The 23,508-nt window shown below is 39.5% G+C and overlaps 1 protein-coding gene across 2 annotated transcripts in view; it reads right to left on the reverse strand.

Annotated features, from left to right (window-relative positions):
* The window catches only part of apba2b (amyloid beta (A4) precursor protein-binding, family A, member 2b), a 69,013-nt gene that overhangs the window by 41,153 nt on the left and 4,352 nt on the right, over positions 1 to 23,508 (reverse strand). For both annotated transcript variants that reach the window (XM_030414016.1, XM_030414019.1), the window contains exon 2: positions 11,185 to 11,235. The gene's annotated coding sequence lies outside the window, so the exon portion shown is untranslated. The remainder of the gene's footprint in view (positions 1 to 11,184; positions 11,236 to 23,508) is intronic.

The raw sequence follows: 23,508 nt of genomic DNA on the forward strand, positions 1-23,508 counted from the left end.
TGTCAACTGTTGGATGCTAGCTCTTAAATCCACAACAGTTACAAGGCTTTCCTTTACTCTGTCGAGTCTCAATCCCAACTCAGCAGGTAACTGTTTCATCTGTAGTCTCTGACTGGAGTGATGTTGCAAATAACCGCCCACACTGCTGTACTTATGCGAACATCAAACCATCATTTCCGGTTTAATTAATTAGTTTTGTTAGTTTATAATGCAAATCAACAGGCACCACACAGTTCCATGAAAAAAATATGAATCAATTAAAACCAAAACACTAGGTAACCTAAGCAAAGACTCAGCATGTCTGGCCGAGGTGGCAACTGGAGCGCTACGTTTTTAATTACATCACGGGTAGACACGTGGTGTGATCACCAACATAATGTGTTGATGAGATTTGTCAGGTTACATTTTATAGTGGTGTTCCCGGGACGTAAAGTTCTCAAAAATAATCTCAAAATATCAGTGTATTTGAGGATCATTAACAAGATCCTGTTCAGCAAGAACAAGTGAAATCAAAGAGGAAACTGTCTGCAACCACCTCTGCGTGTAAACAGTCAAATCTTTAAAAAATCAAGCTTAAAAAAATAATTCAAGAACTATTCTTGATTTTGTCTGTGATTGGTGCCACAGTTTTGCTTTGCGTTATATTGTCTTTCTATCATGTTGTTTGTGTCTGGCCTGTGAATATAGATTAGTTATTTCTTATCACATGGGGGTAAAATGTGCTTTTTAGTGGTCAGCAGGCTGTTTTCTGTAGTCTTTGCGATATGTTTGATTTCAACTTCAAACCAGATACACGGCAATGCAATGTTTTTGATCAGTTGGCCTTTGAGTCAAAGTCAACAAGCCTATCAGCTAAATAAAGAAAGTAATTCACATTTTTTGCCTTTTTTTAAACTTGTTGCATGTGACCACTAAACAACATGACCAACAAGAATAAAGTATCACCCATTAACTCACAGTGTGAACACATACTTTGCTTTGTGGGCCCTGAGACTGGCCAGGTGGCACATGGGGCTAGGATGGCCTACATTTTAAGAAGGAACATGAAACACTCTCTAAAGTTTGCCTGGCGAAAAGCCCAGCATGCAGACAGCTAAACACAGCTAAATGGCCCCAGAGGGAGACCGATACTGGGGCGATTTCACAGGGTTTAATTGAAGCTGTCAGCTGGGTTTGGTTACTGATGAGAGAGAATGAGTGAGAAAGGGCGAGACTGATAAAAAGCATGAAGTTATTCCAATATGTAAAACTATGAACTTGGTGAAAAACAGCAAAAGCAGCCTTGACATCACATGGATACCCAATCACTGCTGGGACAGCCTCCACTGCACACACGTTAGCAGCAGGGAAAGCATTTTTTGTTCTGGATTTAATGAGAAATCCCACTACACCACTTTGTCCCAACTGGGCTGACGCGTGACAACACAATAAATGGGTATTAATCCAAAAGCCAAAAGAAAGGGGAGGGGGGGTTAATACAGATTGTGGAGATGCTGCTAATTAAAAACTACGGTTGTTTGTCCTGTTGGCTGATAAGATGTGGAGGGAAAGTACGCAGGACAAAAAAAGACCCGCTGTTTATTTTTGTTTGAAAGGGGATTAGTCATTTTTGTGCGAGTTCTGACAAAAACAGGATGAAGCACATAAATCTCAGGATATGAGAATTGAGATTGGAAGATTGTCTGTAAAGCAAAAAGTATGGTTTTTAGGATCCAAGTTTTAATTAGGAAGGGAGATACAATTTGTGAAATGTCAGTTGTTTTATCTTTGCTAAACTTTGAGTGAAATGTGTAAATTGTAGTTGGATTACACATCAGTGTAGGTGGTTATAGTTACCGCCCTTTCAAAATGTGCATTTACCTTTCATTTGTTACTGGCAGGAATGGCAGACATGTTGCAAATCGCTATTTTAGGATTTTAGAGGTTTTGTTCTTGCAAAAATTCACTACACACAGTCAGTTATTTTGCTTCTGCTGCCCTTGCTGACCATCAGGCTTTGTCACTGCAACTACATTAACATATGTTAACATAGGTAAGATCTCTGGCTGCTTTTGACTAATGAAAATGAAATGAAATGTGCTTTTTACTCTGTAGCAGTGTTGGCACAGAAACTCTGGTATTTAATATGCACCAGCATGCTAACAAATCTTAACCCACCTCCTCTTGTAACTGAAGCCATTCCTTTGGATCAATCGTTTTCAGTCAAGGGGCCTTACGCCTCAGATCCCCAAGTTTTGTCAGTGGTGACTGTTCTATCATATAAGAAATGTATGAATACCACATAAATATTATATGGACCTCAACAAACAGCCGCAGAGCAGAACGGACAGCAATCCTTTACTGGTCTGTTCCACTGACCTGTCATCCCTCTTAAATTGTCACTTAAAGTCTGAAGAGATGAAAATGAGAATTGCTCCCTGGCTGACACAAAAGTCCACCTGAGCCATCAGTTAGATATCTGCTTCTTACTGACCCCTCTCCAGAAACATCTTCTTCCCCTATGTCCTCTAATCCTTATTCTTCGTCAACTTTAATCAGCAACAGTTATTTCTCAGCAGCCTTCACTCTCTTAACCTCTGTCAGGTCCTTTAAACCCAAACAACGGCAGCAGCTCAGGTGACGTCTTGTTTGTAACTGGCAATAATGGACGTTTGACAGCTGCCTCATAATTGCATTTAGACCGGACAATACACCGCAGTATTAACTCCATTCTCCAAGAGTCAGCTCAGATTTCAGGCCACGGCAAAAAAAAGCATGTACTTCTACTCCCACAAAGCTGTCTTCCACATTGACAGATTCCTAAGAAAAATGCTAATAATATTCATTGAATGTGGTGATGGTCATTGTATCCAGTGACAGCACAGAACAGAGCAAGCAATATTGGGCTGGGAAATATCCCCTTATCTTGTTGAGAGACAGACAGGCTGAGCGGTAACAGCCAGGCCCCCTAATGCAGTTTGGTGGCAGGCACATGAAATAACTTCTGGGTTCAGTCAATCACACAGCCCTTCGGGGAAAACAGGAGGAAAATATGCATCACGTTTCACATCATAGAGACACACACAAACACGTACCGCAATGCATGCTCCATCAGCCCTCGCCTGCCTTTTTTCCACATCTATACATGCATGTGTGGGCTACATGTATTTGTGACTGAAATGGCTTGATAACAACACACCACGGTGATGACTGCAATTAAGTGTGAGTTGAAAAACAAAGCACACTCAGCACACAGGTTTCCCACGCGTCAGTGTTTGCTCCTGAAAAACACAGCAGGGTTAAATGTTTCACCGTTATTTGCTTTGGAGCAAAGTGATTTGCGCGCATGACCTGCACACCTCTGCACATCCTGAAATGGACTGCGAGAGCGTGCACGCTGCTAAGCTTGGTGTGACTTTTTGTTTGGTTTCAGTATCACTGCTGGCCAGCTGACAGGCTGAGGATTAATCAGGCAGACAGCGCTTGCTCAGCCACACAGAGGAGCAGCATCACGTCGGACAGGAACAATAGACAGGTAGACAGACAGACAGACAGACAGACAGAGGCTTGGTTTGTTTAACCAGTCCCATGTTGCACTGTGTCACATGTCACTGTGTGTGCGCACAAATGTGGGTTTTTGTATCTCAGACCTCAGAAGTGTGCTAACTGTTAACAGAGTGGCTCTAGTTTGTTGCATCTGACTGCCTGAGTGTGGTATGTGTATGTGTGTGTATGTGTGAAATTGTCACATCAATCCTCCTAAAGCAGTGGCAGGTTCAGAAGGGGGTGTCACACCTCCAAGCCTCCTTAAAGATTTACTGAACCCAAGGGATACACACTGAGTCAGGCTGGAAGATTGAAATCTGCCCACTTCCACACACACACAGAAACACATAACAAACGGTCTCATGTTGCAAAAGCGGCTCTGTAGTGTTTTTACGTATTCCCCAGCACTTGCTCTTGTATACATTCAAACATCAAAACTGTATCTGTCTATGTGTGTGCTGCATAATCTCCAAAGTTGTTTTCTTTTTCATTTTAAGTGCATTTACTGTGGAGAGACAGAAAAGTCATCTGTGAGTCTCTTCATATCATCTATAAAGCTATTCTAATGAGGCTGGGGAATCTTTATCAAAGTGGAAGGTTGGAGAAAACAAGAAGACAATCATCACAGCAGCAAGTGTAGTTTGACAGAGGAGGCAGGCCTGCTATGTAATAATGTATGATTCAAGCTATTTTAAGATTGCGGATTGCTAAACCTAGATTTCTTTGGGGAATTCTCACTCGCAGTGCTCAGTAGAAACTGTGCCAAGCAGGAACACAGTCAGTTCCTGCCTGGGTTGGGTAATGAGGCTAGCTCAGGCTCAGTGTTATACCTAGACAAGGTGGGAAAACGTGTATCTATTCAGATTTGGCGTCATCACATTACGTCTGTTCTGTTTGCCCTGGCCTAAATAGTGAATGTCAAGGCAACACAGGCAGGCATCCAATATGTGATCACAGTCGTCAGACACATCTCTCTTTTCTCTCTTTCTCTTATATCTCAGTGTAAATCCCTAGTGAGTCAGTCATGATAACAGGACTGATAATATAACTAGATCAAATGAACAGTTAAGAAGACTTTGGATTTAATATCATGTTATCATGATTAACTATCAAGACTCACTAATATCTCTTGATGGCAGAAAGTCACAAAATGTTCAGATAAAATATTTAGGCGATTTAGAGGTCAAACTAAAACTAAAATCAGGGAACACACAATAAAATAGAGATATGATGAGGTTATGAGGTGCAGCTGGGCTATTTCATTATCAGTGACTTGGAGCCAGAACAAGAGTCATATTATTGCTTTTTAATTTTTCGTATTCATCTGATTGTTTTTATGTTGAGAGACTGCTTTCAGCTCTGAAAAGCTTTTGATTGGCCAATATTTCAGATGTGAAAATGGTTTCTTAATTTCTGACAGATGAAAGTATGCATACTGATGTCCAGGCTCGCAACTAGGGCTAATAATAATAATAAATAAATAATAATTGTATTATTGATTACTGTGTTGATTATTTTCCCAATCAGCCAATCAATCGTTTAGTCCATAATATGTGAGAAAGGAGTGGAAAACTACCAAACAAAATTATCCAGGAGACATCTACAAATGTCTTGCTGTATCTGACCTACAGCCAAGACCTGATGATTTCAATTTTATGTTAACATAAAACAAAGAAGAATGGCAAATCCCCTTAAAGGAATTTGGTTTGCAACTAACCATTACTTTCACAATAGATCACTCTGTCAACAACATTTAGATTAATATAATTACTGTTAAAATAAATCTATTGTCAAATATTCAGTCAGTGTTAAGTAAACATGTCAATTACTGGCTGGAAGCAATGGATTAAAGTTAGGTTCAGTGATATATAGAGTGAGGATATTTTTGTTGTTATGAGGAACTTGTAACATTCCACTATTTCCAGCCATTTAACTGATTGTGGGCCGGACAGAAGAACAGCCTATCCAGTCAAGTTCTCTATATATGTTGACAGAAATATATGTATGCACAGTATTTAAGGAGTGGGGATAAGAGGAAAGTCAATAAAGAGAGTTGCAGGTGTGATAAATGTTTGCTTAAGAAAAATGGAGGCAGTCAGAGCAGTTGGAAGACAATGCTGCTGCAACGTGTCAGAAAATGAAAGGGGACAACTGAATTGTGTTGAATGCACAAACTAACAAGGATATCTTAAGTTATGTGTGACACAATTAAAAGATACCAATTTTTCATACATCTCACTTAAGTCATCATTCTACAGGATAGTTGTATTCATAAAAATTGTATTTATGGTTTTTGCATCCATAGAAACATAAAATCAGCAAATGCATAAACCATAGGGAAGTGGAATATAAACTCAGTGAAAGCAGGATCCTCAATAAAAAACTACAGGGCCCAAAAAAGATGACTTAGAGAAAAGTAAACTGCGAACTGTACACCCAGGCGACAACAACAACAATAGATGCCAGACAGCATTTAGAAAACTTTAGCGGTGGCTTCAAGAATTAAGAGTCTAGTCGAACAGTTATGAAGCCAAAACACTCAACTCAAAACCCCTTTGCCTGCAGATTCTGATGGCTTTTTGGCTGTAGCAATGATAATTCTGTCTTACTCAAGTTTATGAAATAGATATGACATTAGTGAAATTAAAAAAATGAAACGTATAGTGCAATCCACGATTATTGACACCTGTTCTGGCGTGAGATATCATCTTTCATCTACTTTGCATCTGTCTCTCGTACAAAAAGTATTTGGTATGCAATTAAAACAAAAGAAATTGTGTTGAAAAACATCTACCTTTTTATTTTCTTAATGTTATACTTTTTTCCTACTCTGAACATGCAACACGTCTTTCTGCAATGTCGCTGTGCGCTGTGAAGTTCTTCCTTTTCTGGACAGAGGCTCTAATGCAAGGCTCTGCAAATTATTTTGACATAGACTTGTGAACAATTTCAGACAATATTGCACAGATGTCTTTTCACTGGACTGACAGTTGACATAAAAATTGCCGTGTATGTCTGAGTGAAGAGATCATTTTATCCCAAATACTGTCTAGAAAATGTCGAGAGTACATTGTGTACAAATGGATCATTGAGAGAACTGTCATGCTTTTATCTATTTTATGAAAGGTCAGATCTGAAGAGAGATAAATCAATGCCAAAGATGGCAGCTTGTAGATGCATTGCCTCAGTCATTTCACTGTGATGTGCTGAGTGCTAATGTTGCTGTCCCTTGGGATGAAGCCAGGGATCATAAGACATGGCAAGGACAGAGAAGGATCTAACAGGGCTCATCGAGGCTGGATGACCAAACGGAGCCAACAGCAGCACTGATCCCATGATGACAGAAATCTGGATTATTGCAGCTCACATTTGAATCCCCTTACATCACATCACTCTGAATCTGGTCTTTCTACTCATCTTAAAACTAAACCATGGACCTTTACCCTGCATTTAGTCCCTATATTATCAAGTGGCAGTACAGTGGCCTTGTGGATAAACAGGCTGGCCTTCAGCTGGAGGTTCACATGCTCAGCACGACACAGATTCACCACAGGTCCTGATTCAGTATATTTGGCCCTACACTCTGACCCAGTCTTAACGAATTACAGGAGTCAATGAAGTGGTGACTTTATCATCACACCACTATGAGGAATTGAGAGTACATCATTGCAGAGCCGAGGTAATCTGACAGCCCCGGATGAACTATGGTTCCAGTTAATGTCTGTGCAGACTTTCGAAGGATGCAGGTCATTACTGCTTAGCCAATATCTGATAACCAGATTAGTCAAACATAACAGCCAATTTTTTGAAGGTGTTGAGAATCCTTTTAAGCAATTTATGCTCAAAATACTCAACCTCCTCAAATCTGTATCTAGATTAGTTAAATCTCTAGAAAATGACTTTGACCCATGCTTCAAGATGTGCAATTATATGTGAGCCCACTATAATCAACTGTGTGTTTCTGAATTAGCGGCAGTGTGTCCCTTCAGCATTACCGCTGAGAGGAATTGCTCATTCGAACATTACTGAAGTCACCGCAGGTTCCCATCGTCGCTCTGACCCACAGATCTCTCCAGGCAGAGACAACTGTCTCCCGTCACCACCGTCATAAATCCTTGTGCCGGGTTTAAAAGGGTCTATGTCACAGCACTGCATGTCTGTATTTTAGCTGTGTTCAGCCTCAGAAGCTTGAAAAAAAGACTTTCTAGTTATTAAGGAAGTTAAGCTAAGACAAAACATATAACAGTGGCACGGATCAAGAGAAAGAAGGAAAGCAGGAAAGAAATTCCAATGCTACCACGGTAAATGAGCTGATTTTAATAAAGAGTGAGAAAGCACAGCCGGTACTGGTGTGCTGATATGATGGATAAGCTGTCATTGGTTGGTGAAGAAGTCCCACCCCCTGCATGTCACTATCACAGTGATAAACTAATCCATCCCAAGTGTGTGAAGGACAGGTATCACAGGTCCCTCCTTCCTGCTGCTGTCAGTCTTTACAACCAGCACTGCTCCCAGAAGACCTCACTGTGCACTGTGCAATACAAACTCTATACATAAATCATTTCTAATTTTTGTTTTGTACTATCTGGACAATTCTTTTATACCCATATCTAATATTTGTATATAACAATACACTGCCTCACTGTTTATAATTACATGTTCATATTGTACAGTATCATGTATGTATATACAAGTCTATTCTATCTCTTATCTTTTTAATATAAGTGTATTTCTTTACTATTACAATTGTCTATTGTAATATTACTGCCCTTTAGCTGCTGTGTGAAAGAAATGTCCCTGTTTGCGGGACAAAAAAAGGAATTCTGATTGTGATTCTGATATAGTAGAAAATTATCATTGAAACTGTCTCAAATATCCAAAATAAATATGTATTTATTGATATTTCGATACTTTTGGCAAAACTAATTCCCAAATCAGGGGCGGCTATAGATCAGCGGGTAGAGCAGGTCGGCTAGTGATTGGAAGGTCGTTGGTTCAAATCCCAGCTCCGGGCTGAGCTGAGCTGCATGTCAAAGTGTCTTGAGCAAGATACTGAACCCAAATTGCTCCTGATGTGTGGTTGACACCTTGTATGGTGGCCTCTGCCCTGTGAGGGCCCAGTGAGTGGGCCTCAGTGAGGGCCCTGCGATGAGCTGGCAACTTGTCCAGGGAGTACCCTGCCCTCGTCAGTGAGACAGCTGGGATTGGCTCCAGCAAAAACCCCACGAACCCATAAAAGGGATCAAGTGGTTACAGACAATGGATGGATGGACGGAATTCCGTTTTTTGAAAGACAACCAGATGTAGTTTCTATAAAAAACATAAAACATCAGCAAAATTCTCATTCAAATTAATTGTAATTTCAAATGGTTACACTTTTGGGTTCCAATTCCAAATTCCAATTCGAACATCACAAAAAAATATAATTTTCTACAAGGTAATTTGAATTTATATGGATGATTAAGGAGCGGGTGTGGCTCAGTCTGCATGTCAAAGTGTCCTTGGGCAAGATACTGAACCCCAAACTGCTCCTAATGTGCTGGTCAGCACCTTGCATGACAGCCACCGGCAGTGTATGAATGTATGCATGAATTACTGTAAGTCGCTTTGGACAATGGTGTCTGCTAAATGTAAAATGATTCAGAGAATCCTTGCACTATAGTCGAGCAACAGGGTCTGCCACCTGAGGAGGGGGAAGACAGACTGACAAATGTGAACTGTTTTTGTTCACAGCCTTCACACATTTCTAGCAACCTTGTATATTTTCTCCCGGCGGGTTGGCAAATTTGACTAAATAGTAATAAGCAGAAGAATGTTCATGCTGTATTATCATGCAGATATACAGTGTATATATACAAAAACACTGATTGTGGATTCTTTTATATTTTCAGATGATTGCAATTCCTAGGCAGAGCAGAAGAAAGGAAAGCACAGAAAATTCCTTACACATATGCGATGACAGATGTGACAGATCGTGGCATCAAATTCCACTATGTCTTCGGGGTTAATTATGAGTACATTCACAGAGTGGTATCCAAAAACCAGTGTATACATTAATGGAGCTGCTCAGGCTTTTGATGATTTATAACAAGTCATGGGAATGCCAGATTCTTTGTCCTTCCCTTCATCTTCAAAGGATTTAATCAGAATAAGTGAAGCATAGCAGCTGGCAGACTGAGCACACATCACTGCGCTGCACTGGATGACTCACATTCCAAATGCAGCCATCCCCAAAACCAGTCCATCCCTCAAGTTCTCATATGGATCCAAAACCGCCACGGATTTCCCATATCAGTGACATGCAGATGGATGGAGGAGTATTTTGTACTGTTTACGGAACAGCTCGAGCGAGCATGGTTATGAAGCTGATGTCAGTGATCTAGTTCTGGAGTCACAGCTCCTTTCAGACCACACTGAGGCTCAGACTTTGAAACCCCAGAACAAACAGCCCTGCCCCTGTCTCTCTTTAATCACTTTACAAAAAGGATGCAGTGACTATCAACAGTAAACATAAAATAAACACACAAGCGGAACGGATGGAAGGAGTCTGTTGATGATGGATGATATTTAAGTCACTATAATAACAAAGGCTGTGATATACTGTTGAGTGTCAGGATGATACAGAGCTCTATTAATTTCTCTGTGGGTGGATGGCGCTGTACCAGGGTGGATGAATATTCTAGCAGAATATTAATAAATGATGAGGGGAGGCAGTGTTGAGAGACTCACGACACTCTGGATTGCTCAACTGTTGTTTTTGCATCCCCTTCCTCCACCTCCGTATAGTATGTCTTCAGTTGGGTTCTCCCATGATGCCCTCCCTTCTCTTCCATCAGAGGAACTAACTGTCTATCACAGTATGTTTTACCGAGAAAATATCAACAATGTGACTGTTGTTAACCTCTTAACATATTTACAGGTCGGATAACTATCATTATAATTGGCATGATAAACAGAGTCCATTCTACTCAGCTAGTGAGGGCACCGAATTCTCCTCATATTTTCATATCGCTGAAAGTGCATAGCTTGTTTGTTTTTCAATCAGCCATGGCAAAACATTAAAGGTGTCTCAGCTAGGAAAGTGTGATATCAATTAATGGGTTTTGTCTCTGATGCGTAAAAATACTAACATAGAGTGAAGTGTGTGAGTTCTCTCTCAGGAGCCCTGCATATTGGCCTTGTCAACAAGGACTCGCTTCAGCTCACAAGCCAATCGGAATAGGATTTATTATAATAGCAGAGGATTTCTGTTTTTGCAATACTCCATCATGCAGAAGTTAAAACATTAAACATATGAGCTTTACCCCTATATGTTTTTTCCATCCTTTTATTCCTTACTCCCTTCCTCATCTTGTCCCTTCAGTGTTTGTTTCTACACCAGAGAGGCAGGACTCAGTGGACAGCCAGGCAAGATAAGGAGCTCCCCAGTGCCTGGAGGTTGTTTGTGTGTGCTCACTCAGTGCCCAGAAACGGGTCTGAGTGTACCAGTACACAGAAACACACAACAGTGGACAGTGGTCATCCTATCATTATTGATGTGTCTCTAAAATTTGGGAGAACTTGGGTACGTTTCATGTGACACAATGAGGCGTCCTCCCACACTCTTCATTATAACATCATACTGTTAAAACCTGTCAAGGCACAGTAAAGCAAACTTACTGATATCTGTAGGTAGGCAGAGCAGCTCTACTGTTTGCTCCAGGCGGTGACCTAAAACACAAAGGAGACAGAGCGTCACGCTGAGCATCAAATTGACAATGCGCATGAGAGACACTCAGTTCAGCGCAAAGACTGAGCTTTGATCCCTTTCTCCTGCCTCGATGTGCAGAAGCTATGAGGGTCGATGATGAGAAATGGGACTGTTTGGGTTGTAGTGGCAAGAAGACATCTGGTGAATAAAACAAAACAGAAAGTGACACTGCGGGCAGCTGTCATTTGACTCTGAAATAAGGACCTGAATACCTAACAGAATCTCTTTGGCAATTGCATCATGCTGGGCATGATAATATGCTCAAACCCAGCAGAAAGTCTGCTGACACAGACTGACACTGACAATCATCTGTACATAAATTATTCAAAATAGTATATGTATATTGGTATCAAGTATCCTTAATTTTCATCATTATTTTTTTTAATAAAAAGGATTTTTTCCCAGACCACCACTGTTTGTGACAGTGGTGTAGCTAAACAAGAGTAACTTGCATTTCAGGGCAGGAGTTTCAGCAAACTTAGTCAAACAGCAACATTAGCTCAGCTGTGACAGCAAGGCTTCACCATCTGCCACCAAGCCAAGGCCGCATGTCACATCTCATCCTCATGTCCCGAGTCCCCATGTGGCAGCCCCAAGTTGCTGTCCCAACTCATCAATTAGATCAGATCAGCCAGAAAACACACCACCAGCATAAGCACTGCTGGTGTCAGTATGATAGCTCTTTCACAGCCAGTGGGGGTTCTGTTGAGTGAAGTGATTTGGTCAGACGGCGGTAAAAAAACACCCAAAAGGAACAGGTAATTGTACGATGTGGTGAAGACCACAACAGTGGCAGCTGTTTGCTAAATAACAGAGTAGCTAATCATCATCATGTTTCCTACATGATATCAAGAGTTTTCCACTTGCTTATGTAATAACTACTGATAAAAGTAACAGAAAAACAAAACTTTGCTTCACAAACAGCTGACTTTAAACAAGAACTTATCTGCTGTTGGATCCTCAGCAGCAATGTACCTGACCAAATGCTGGAGAGAAGGAATAACGAGAAAGGCAAAATGGTCTTTTGAACTGCAAGTGATCACCACTCGCTGACTCAATCTTCCAAGAGAATAGTACAAAGTTTGGTATATAGGAGGAGAAGAGAAAAGCAATGCCTGAGTGTTAGAAAAAGAAAAAACAGCTACAGACATAACACACTCTCTTTATTCAGAGGACATTGTTTGCATAAGAGAACTTTAACCATCCCATCCACATGCATGACTTACCCTTACCTTGTCTGAAGCATTACTCTAACCCTAACCCAAAAATTTTGTCTTAGTCCTTAAATCAACAATTGGTGATTCTTGGTGGGGATGGACATTTTGTTTTTAATTGGTAGGTGAGACACAAACCAGACTGACTTTTTGTTGCACCCACTGGCCTCTCATACAAGAGGTACCCTTTAGTGCCTATATGAAAAGTACCTTAAAAAAGTAGGGGAATAGGCCTGCACTAAATAATACCTTGTGCATCTGTATTAAATGCAAGATGGCATGACATTATATCTGAATTTGACCACCTGGGAATTAGAACAGGTTACCCACAAGGACATGATGTGAACACATTTGTTGTCCGCACAAGGTGAGAAATACTTAACATGCACAGTGTGTTCAAACTAATTGCAATGACTGTGGCTCTTCGATCTTACCACTGCTGTACTTCACCATGGCTCCCCTCCTCCTACTTGCATATAGCCCTGAGGCTTGTATTGGTCCCACAGGTCCACCTCACTCTGCAGCACACTGCAGCTATACAGTGTCTGAGTCAAAACACTCAGTGGATCATGCTTATGAACAACCCAAATGAAAGAACAAAAAAAAAAAAAAACATTTAGAAAGGGGCGCATACTCCAGTGAGCTACACTCGAGGAATCTTACACTATTATACTGTATAGCCTCATTCCCAGCACCATATCATCTTCGATACTGTGAAGCAAAAATGGCCAGATACATAAATAACTATTTTCAATCATAAATAACTGCTCATTATGCTGCTTTTGTCTCTCCTTTATACCCTTACCAAAGTTATAGATCATTCCTGACTAATCACAGTACTCAAGGGTTGTTTTACTGTACCCTTAACAACTGGATATAAACAGACGCACATAGTGCACATAAGCATGTGATTGAATACAAAATAGATATTTTACAGAGAAAACTAAGCAATTTATAGGTCCATGGACAATTTATGGTTGATTATTGGTTGTCCTGCTTCAGCTAGACAATAAAGTTAAATTGTGAGGTTGCTCCCACGCTTTTAATTCTGAGCGGATATTAGGCTCACGTTACTTACGTACGAGGCATGAAGGATGTTATAATAATACCTGTAAGGTATGTCAGACGGAGGCAAAGATCATCTGCGAGTGAAAAATGTAACAAATAACCTTGTAAGTACTTTTTACTGGGACGCACATATTGGAGAAGATCCACGCTGAGCATGACTTCTGCCTCACAACAATTACGAAACATGTTATTGTAGAATGCAACAAACGTGAAAGGCAGCGCAGATGGATAAATGTTTCGTTTTTGTAATGGTTATGTATTGAAAAGACGTAGCTTTTATGTTGTAGACTGCTGTAGTTTATTGGAAGGACTTTCTGAACAAAAGGGGAATTTAAATGATGAAAAAGTAGCCATGCGCAGCAATATAAATCATTGAGGATGCAATACACTGAGATGCATCGCAATGCATCTAGAATCGTTTTGCATTTGAATCGTTGACAACTGAATTGTTTTCGAATCGAATCATGAGGCCACCGAACACACCTTTACTATATCTTTAATACCTCTACTATAACTCTTACCTCAAGACACATAATTACAAAAATGGAAATGAGCCCACACAAGAATACTAAAAAGATAATAAAAGGCTTGTTTAGAATAATTATGTGCACCTAAAAAGGGCATTTTCAAAAGGCCAAATCAAAGTGGTTACATACAATGTAAGATTTCTATTTGTCCTTATTCAGGTTCAGTGTGATAACGAACTATATGCCATTGACACAATGTAGGTCATCAAATATACCAAATATTACATGTCAACTCTACAACAGGTAACTTGTGGCTCACACTCAAAAACAGCAAACCACTGTAGACTTCTAGCTCTAGGTGTTATCTGAACCAGTCATCCATCCACTGCTCGAGCAACGAGGGCCAGATTGTTAGGAACAACTGTGAGTGTAAATGCTCATTCCGTTCAGTGTCAGTGAATATGTCAAAATTTGACTTTAATTTTACATACTGTGCAGTATATCTCAATTTAAGTTTCAGTTCTTCATATTTCTTTTCTGTCCATGTATGTGTGCAAGTGTGATGTGGAAACTTGAAACCTGCTGGTCAAATACACTGATAATGTACCTTTCATTGAAGCAGGAGACATCTTGTATCCACACATTAATTTTTGGTTTGAATGAGGTAACCCAAATCAGGTAAATGTGTATTTCGATTCACATTATTTGTCATGTGAGATGATGCAATACCACCACAATAAAGACGTGTGAAAATTAAAATGGTATGCCTGCATTTCATCAGCAAAGAGATACGAAGGACGTGACTTGTAACACAAGTGTCAGAAAACAGTAGCATGCTAAGTGCTGCTAGCTGCTTTTTAGGGGAATGCTTTTTCTGACGTTTTTTTGGCCGCATACATAACACATCATCAAAAATGTGACACGCCTTGGGGGCTTGCCCTTCCTACAGAGAATTCAATTTAGTTCTGTTACTAGTTGGGCTCTGGCTAAGAAGAATAATCACAGTGAACCCCGATTTCTGCTTTGTACCTTTTATACAAAACGATGAGGTGGAAAAATGGCTGACTATTACCGCCTTGAACAGGCTGTATCAAAGGGGCTTTCGTCTCAGGGGACAAACATGATGTGATACGCTGATGATTTCCCTTTTTAAAAGTGTTTTTGCTATGAATGAGAGAGGACCCGTTAATGAGAATAGCCTGCAGACATCAATAATGTACATTGATGTCTGCTGACTATTCTCACATAACCTGACCAACCTGACAAAATCACAACATACCTGTCTGCACACCTACATCTCAGGTCATCAGAGCTCATCTCCAGCAGGAAATCTATCCACATTGATCTCCGTCCTCTCTCTCTCCTCTGCCATGACAGGCGAAAGCTTACAGTGCCCTGTTCGCACTAAAACCTTGCATAAGCTGTTCCCTGGCATTTTACACCCCGTCAACATTTTACAAGGTTGCTCACTGCCATGCTTTCCTGACCTCCTGTCCCAGAGCAATAGCTAAGCTGTCTTTGCTGAATTACAGACTGAAGGCACCCAAAGATGGAACAGAGTATGAAATGAGAGACCTCTGAGGCACAGCAGAGATAAACAAGCTGCTGGCTGCTAACAGTACAGTTAAGATGTCCTGACCTGCAGCTTTAGTCTCAGTGCTGTTTAGCAGTCAGTGTTAAGATAAAACACACCAAATGCAACATATCAATATTTTCCATCTTAGGTCTTATCAAAGAATATGGTGAATAATATTGTGCATAAAATCAAAACATGGTATGTATGAGTGGTACAGTTAATACTGACATAAGAACGCGTGTTGTTGTCTTCAGATTCATTATCTATTCACTTCAAACCCACCTCTTTTAATTCTCTCATCAATATTCCTCAGCCAGCCTCAACTCACCCGAGGCTGAGAGGTCAGCACAGACGGCTCCAATTTCAGCATGTTCAACTAAACCAACGGACTGTTTTTGAGCTTATTGCTGAGGTGTGGAACCTCTCTTCTGACCTTTCAAATGCCTCCTGAACCAAAACTAGAGGGTTTGTGAAACTATTTGATGCATGCTGCAGCAATTAGTTTAATGCAGTGTACTATATGTTAAGTGTTGTATACTATATAATGTGTACAGGTGTACAGTGCCTCCTGAACTCAAATGCCTCCTGAACCAAAACCAGAGGATTCGTGAAACTATTTGATGCAGTGCTGCAGCAATTAGTTTAATGCAGTGTACTATATGTTAAGTGTTATATACTGTATAATGTGTACAGTACTTCACAGACACCTTGTGTGAATACACAGCACACCAATAAAACTCATGCCTTTTCTGTAGGTAACCTTGATTTAAAGATATAATTTTCTTGATAAATTATTCAAGAAATGGTGTCTAAATTATCAAATATAATCTAACATACATATAAAGCTTCTAAGCATCTTCTAGGTCTAGTTTGTTTGATAAAACACAACGAAACAGCTGCTTTGCTGTGCTATTTAGAATAAGCCTTATAGTCAAAACTCCTGATCAAAATCTACATTGATTGGCAGCTCTTTAAATAAACAGACTAACATTAGACTGTATCAGTTTCTCTTCACTTTCACCTTCCCACTCATGTAAGCATAATTTAGCAATGTTTTGACCATGAGTGGGAGGTGTACATTTTAAGTCAGTGCACTGTAGGGTTGTCAAAAATATAGATTTTCTATACATAACAACTCTAAATATTTGAAACTGTTGAAATGCTACTTTTCTGTAGAATTCCATACACAGGTAGCAGCTGCACCTTTTCGCCCTCTCTTCTTTCTGACAACACAGTGACAGACAACAGGACTTCCACCAGCGTATTCCAAGACCAGCGACCCACTGGGCCTAAGCATCACAGAAGTTTAAAAAAAATGTATTGCTACAATGTTTTTTTAAACTAAAATGTGTTTGTGAGAAAAAACACTTTTTTCTGCCAAAACCCTGCACATTGTTATGAAAGGCCTCATCTTAATGCAAAAACTAAAGTTTAAAGAAGTGTGACATTTACAGTTTGCTATAGTCATTTTGCTGTCAATTTCATCCTGTGGTATAGAAATTGTTATCGAATATCAATACTTTTTCAAGGTATTGTGTCCAATTATGAATTCCAGTATTGTGACACCACAAGTGCAGTGCTGCATGTAAGTAGAGACACCATCATATGGTATGTCTGATGTTATATTTGCGGCATGGCGTTTATCTCTCAGAAAACTGAAAGACATTTCTGAATATTGACAGTTACACAATTCTGAATGTCCTTCCTATCATCAAGCCCATCCGCATGCATAACACACAACAGATAACAGCCAGGATTATACCAGATATTGTTGTCTTATGATTTGGATGTTGCTTTGTATTTCAATGTGTGTAAAGAAATAATACATTGCAAATTAACTCTTCAGTATTAAACAAATACAAATACAATAAATGTATCCCTCTGTAACCATACTTAAGTCAGCACATCCCAGGTATTTCATCAGGGTTTCAAAGCACAGAGCCACTGTTTACATGCACAAGCTCAATAACAACATACTCAAGTCTCAGATAACGAATGGATTTTGACACACATCTAAAGACACTCATTAAGATAATCACCATAGACACCGGGACACAGACCTATCGACTTTTGTACTTATTTTTATTCAAATGCAATTGCAAAACATTGCAATGCATCGTGGGAAAACATCATGAACTGCAGTTGCTCACGACAACTGGCAAAACAATCGATGAGCCAAACACCTACATTTGGTATTTTCCATTATATATCAAAATAACTTACTACAATAAAAATATGGATGGAAAGTATTGAAAAATAAATTACTGTATCTACTGTGTTCTTGGTAATTTAGCACTTAAGATTTCAACCTCAGATACTTTAAGACTGTTATATACAGTATAGTGTTGCCATAAAATATGTCATCACTGACATTGCTCTAGAAATATCCTGTTGTATTGTTACATCATTCATGTTTGACCTCATATCCATAGACCAGAAAACAACAGAATGGGCCCACAGATTGGAAGGCACATCGCCGCTTTCTGCTATAAAATCGTTCTGCTACATACTGTAACCCATCAGGTGAATGAATAATAGCAGGAGAGAGATGGCCTATATAACAACACTGAAGAACAAAGAGTAAAGTTTGGGCCACAGGTATAGAAGCACCTGCTGTGTCTGTTGTTACTGTTCTGGCTCTGGCTCTGAGGGGATTTTTCAGAATTTTCCCCAGAGCACACAACAGCACAGCAACATAGATTAGATGGATGTTTCCACAACACTCTCTGCTTGACTGGCTGTCTCATCAGACAACTTTACCACCCTCCCTCTGGTCAGAGGGTTAATTCTAACATGCTGTCCAAGAAATTTGCTGTGGCGGCAACCGTACATGTCTGAGCTTTCCTCAAATGAAAACTGAATGTCATTGCTCTAGAAATGCAACTCGAACCATTCATGTTTTGTTTTCTCAATTTTCCCAAGAAAATAAGTGTGACTGGAACTCATTCAAAAGCAACCTATGTGCTAATAAATTAATATCCTACCCTGTGTGTGGGATGATAAACTACGCAATCAAACTTTTCATGTCATACCATTGAAACACAAAGTCGAATAACTTCTTAGGTTCAACTACAGCCCAGAGGGTTCTTCCAAAGTCAAATTTTCAGTTGTTTTTTTTTTGAGAACAAAGATAATTTAAGGCCAATGAATGTCAACAATTTATTTGCTTGTTAGCTAGCTTGCAACCATTATTGACAATAAATCCAGAATCCAGATGCCAACATCTGTCGCTAGCAAAGATAATGTAAGCTTATTATATAAAATATTATTAATGGTAGAGTCTCTCATTGTTTAACACGAAGTTATTCAATCATCAAATACACACTACTGAGGATTTTGTGGTTGGCTACTTTGTGTTAAAATATTCCCATCTGCCTTAATCGCACAAACATTGAAAATTACTACCTACAGTTATTCACAAAATTAGTAAATTTAAGACAATTTGTGACCGTAATTTGCTTGATCATATTTTGAGCTTTTTTAAGAAACTTCAGACTTTCTGTAGCGGACTGGCATCCACTTGTATTTTGAGTGAAATGTATCTGCAAAAGTAGAAACAAAACAAAGTTAAAGGTGAAACATGTTTGCATTTTTTCTCCCTCTCATACATTTGTACTAAAGCTTTTTTATTATCATTTTTTCATCTGTGAGATCCTCTCTTTCCCCCAGTCATCTCTGGGCAAGTCTTACACTGCAGTTAGAACAGCCATCTGGTTGCTCCATCGCCTTTATCATACAAATGATGAACAATCATCTGTGCTGTCAATCAACCAACATGTCTGACCATAGAAATAATGGCCCAGAGGCTTCTTCTCCAAGCCGTTCAAGATTCGGCCTCATTTACATTCGACATGCATGAACAACAGCATGCTGCATTTTATAGGTGAGTTCATTTACCTCTACATCCATAGACAACAAATGTTTCTTCGAATAGCAGCAATCTCTCACTGTCACTGAAAGATATTTACCAGATGTGAATTTGTCTGCATAGCCCAACAATGACAGCAGCAGGTGAAGCTCTCTGCACATCTAAATGCTAATAGCATTCTGCTCCTCAAAATAAATGCGGTAGCTAATGAGCTGGCTTGGTGGAGGCATCTTAAGCCTAAGTAATGACATAAGTGACAGCATACTGAGGGAGAGGAGGCATCCTATGACTCACAAAGCAGCAGGAGGGATTTGTAAAATTGGTATTTTAAGGTACACACATACACAAGCCAGCACTAACACACGCACATGCATAACTAAAAACTAACAATGCCATGGTTAGTTTGACTGAAACTCCAGGTTTTCAATTTAGATCCTATGCATATGGAATACCTGTATCTTGCTCTTTAGTCAGCATCTCACAATCTTACATCATAAAAAGGCAAATTCTGGAGGAATATCTGAGTGCAAAGTGACAGTTGTTGACTGTCTACCATATGCTAGCCCTGTACACACACACTCATACTACAAGTCTGCAAAATAATGCTGAGAACTCTAACAACGCAAAACTACTGAACAAGAGGCAAAGTGTTGCGTTTTTGAAAACACTACTAATTACCTAATTGATTAAAATGTCAACAGAATAGCTCCAAGTAAAGGTGTAACCAAAAGGACTCAAGCCTGCTCAGTCTGTCCTGAATGTGCATACACATGCGTCTCTTCCTGATCATGGACTTCCACTTCTGGCAAGTCCTTATTGTACCTCTAAGCAATCTATTTTAGTTGACTCTGACACTCTGGCTTGCTGCCCTGGGTTGCTGCTTACAGCTAAATTTATAGTTCACATTTTTCATGTTCATGCCTTCTGTTGTCTTGTAGCACAAAAGCCATGGATCAATATTAGGGTTGGGTTCCATTTTGGATCCAGTTCCGTACTGATAAAATACTTAACATATTTGCAAAGCTCTGAAGCTAAATAATCTCTTCTAGCTCTTTTAGGGACAATTTTCCACATGCCAGTGAGTTTAATTGTCACAATAAGTATTACTCAGCTTGTGAAAACAGTCGTATAATGTTTTATGTGAAGGAGTTTTCTACAATCTGAGAAAATAATACTGATGATGTTATCAGAAAAGAAATGCCACTCTCTAGAATAATTATAGTCTGGTGGACAGTGGCATATTTAATCAACGTTTCATATTGATTCTATTATCTAATTGAAGCTACAGGTTGTGAACATTAACTTCATAAACCTGTCAGTCAAACTCTAGACTTTCAATTTTTTCACACTAACACATTATTTAACACAAAGCAAAGTTTACGTTTTGCTTTTTGCATTTTTTTTTCCTCTTGTTGAACTTTTTCTTAATGTGGTCTTGTTTCTGTTGTACCTGACGGGTTTGCTTTTGTTACTGTATATTGCCTTACTGAGTATCATGCTTTTGCTTTGTCTGTTTTTAAAGGTGCATCATGAATAAAGCTATGATTATCATTCTTACTATAAAATGTCATTACAGATCTCAAGTGTATCTTTGAACTTGTTTTTAACTTAAATCACAAACATTCAAATCTGAATCTAAAGAGAATGAGGAGGGATTTGAAAGGAATTGGATTAAAACTTGATGAAATCTGATTTGATAAAATGGTATCACACCACAAACCTAATCATTAGGGATTCAAATTACACTGAGTTTAGCCCAGATGAACAAAGTAGGGGGCCCTCAAACATCTAAGCAAATAAAAATATCAAGACTAGAGGAGAGTTTATCCAAATGTAGACAATTTGCACCATATAGGTACATCTATTAAATGCTTTAACCATCTGAGCTGGATAACAAGAGCTACAACTGTGAAGGAAAACATACTGGTATCATTCAGACAGATCCAGTTAGCGAATAAGGCTGTTTCAATGCTTCTCTGGGTGTCGCCTCAGAGCGATTCTTTAGTGCCACCCATGATTAATGCAGCTATGAATGGGTTTCTCTTTCACCAAGCACTGTGGGAGAAAGGCTTCTTTCGTTCTTTCTTCCTTTCTTTCTTACTTAGCCATCTTGCTTTCCTCCCAATGTGACCTGATTTAGTCAGAGTGTGAAACTGATTTGGACTCATTTACATGCTAATGCCATAAAGAGAGGTGAAATGATGTGTACGCACACCTCAATGATTCTAACGGACACCACAGCCCTTGGGAAAAATAATCGGCACTTTTAACTATATAATTCACAAGCTCAATATTCATACTCAGGAACAGCACGTACGAGCACGGCCATCATGTTGTACCATTCCATATTTCCACATTAACACGCTAAAAGGAGATATTTATGTAGGTTGCTGGTAGAGGTAAAATGGGGGCTGCAAACTGGAGGATGAAACCTTGAAGATGTGTGTTGGTTGTATTACTTCAAAGGTGACCTTGTTTAAGTTATTCTATGACATGCAGAATAATTAACATAATTCATATAATTCAACATATTGATTATATAACTGCATACATGGACGTTATGGTTATTAAAAGCAGCAGGGAGGACAATATCATATGTGTCTGGTGGCAGGGCAGTCAAAGGAGATTTTGAACACCCTACCTTTGTGTTTTGAGAACATTAGCCTAGAGACAATGTGGACTTGGCCTTCACACTTGACTCACAGTGTCATTTTGAACAACGAAGAAAGCGTAAAACGACACATCCAGCTGGATTGCGACATCTCTAGCAAACCTTATTCATGCCTCAACTAGTCGCTGCTTTGATATCGATTACTTGAAGGTGCGGGTCATTGATGTGGTGAAGTATGTCAAGGGAGCAAAGACAAGTGTTTGATGCATTCTGGAGACCTACTTCTCAAGTGTTAGTGACAGTGTAGGGAATGAAAGAAAAAACACCAAGTCACAGTGAAGACAGCTGCAAAACTAGGTTTGCTGCTGTATCACTGGCACAGAGGTCATTTTTTTTCTGTCTCTTCCTTTAACTTTGAATAGAAAATGCATTAAAAGTGACTTTGCACGCCATCTACAAACCTAGTGAACCATAACAGAGCTTCAGAGACAAAACCGAACAGGTCAAAGACTAGCCCACATTTTAACACCTGTCACAAACACTAAACATAGAAATGCCAAAATAATGCCCCTAAACTGAGCATGATGCAGAGTGTGACCTGGATTTCAGCATGTTATCTTCACCTGTTAGTAAATAGCAATAGTAACATGTAATACACTTAAGCTATAGGTCAACACTTCAGCAAGAACAACGCTTGGCCGCTTAAAGACCGATCTGGCCACTTCAGATCGATTGTATCCACTGGACGAAAGCTATAGGAGATAGCTTTGTCTCCAAATCAAAGAGGTCTAGTGGGGGTTTAAAAAACACAACCATGACAGAGGCAGAATCACAGATCACACTTTCAAGCAAAAACAGAAATGGAATGAGACAGCGCTGTCAAAACAGCTTGAGTAACACTGATATGGCTGTCATATTCATGTGTGTGATACTAGAACAAAGTCAAGAGCTGGGCAACAGGGCTGACCCATCTCCGTCAGGATATCCATGCTTTATTTAGAGAAAACTGATGGTTAAAGGCAAATTACATCCTTGATTAGACATTTCTGAAAAAGCACAAGTTTAAAAAGCCAAATTCCTTGTAAATGCTATCTCGAGTGACAATCTGATATAACACTCATATATCTTGCCATGATCACTGGATACAAATTTGAATATAAAAGGTCAAACTGAATATGTAATGTGGATATTTCCTCTGAGCAGCGTCATCATCTGATATGTGTTGGTGAGTCATCACCAGTTATCCTTGCAACTCTAAGTTTCGATGCTGTTGAAGTAAGTACATCAGCTCTGTAGATATATTAGGTTACAGTGCTATTTCAAATAACCTTATGAAACACAACCAGTAGGGATAGAAAGGATTTCCAATCTGAGGTGCTTCTGTCAGCTCTTAATCTTCTCGCTCTATTGACCACTCTAGCTGGCTGCC

The sequence above is a fragment of the Sparus aurata genome, chromosome 4 (assembly GCF_900880675.1).
Source record: "Sparus aurata chromosome 4, fSpaAur1.1, whole genome shotgun sequence".
NCBI lineage: Eukaryota > Metazoa > Chordata > Actinopteri > Spariformes > Sparidae > Sparus > Sparus aurata.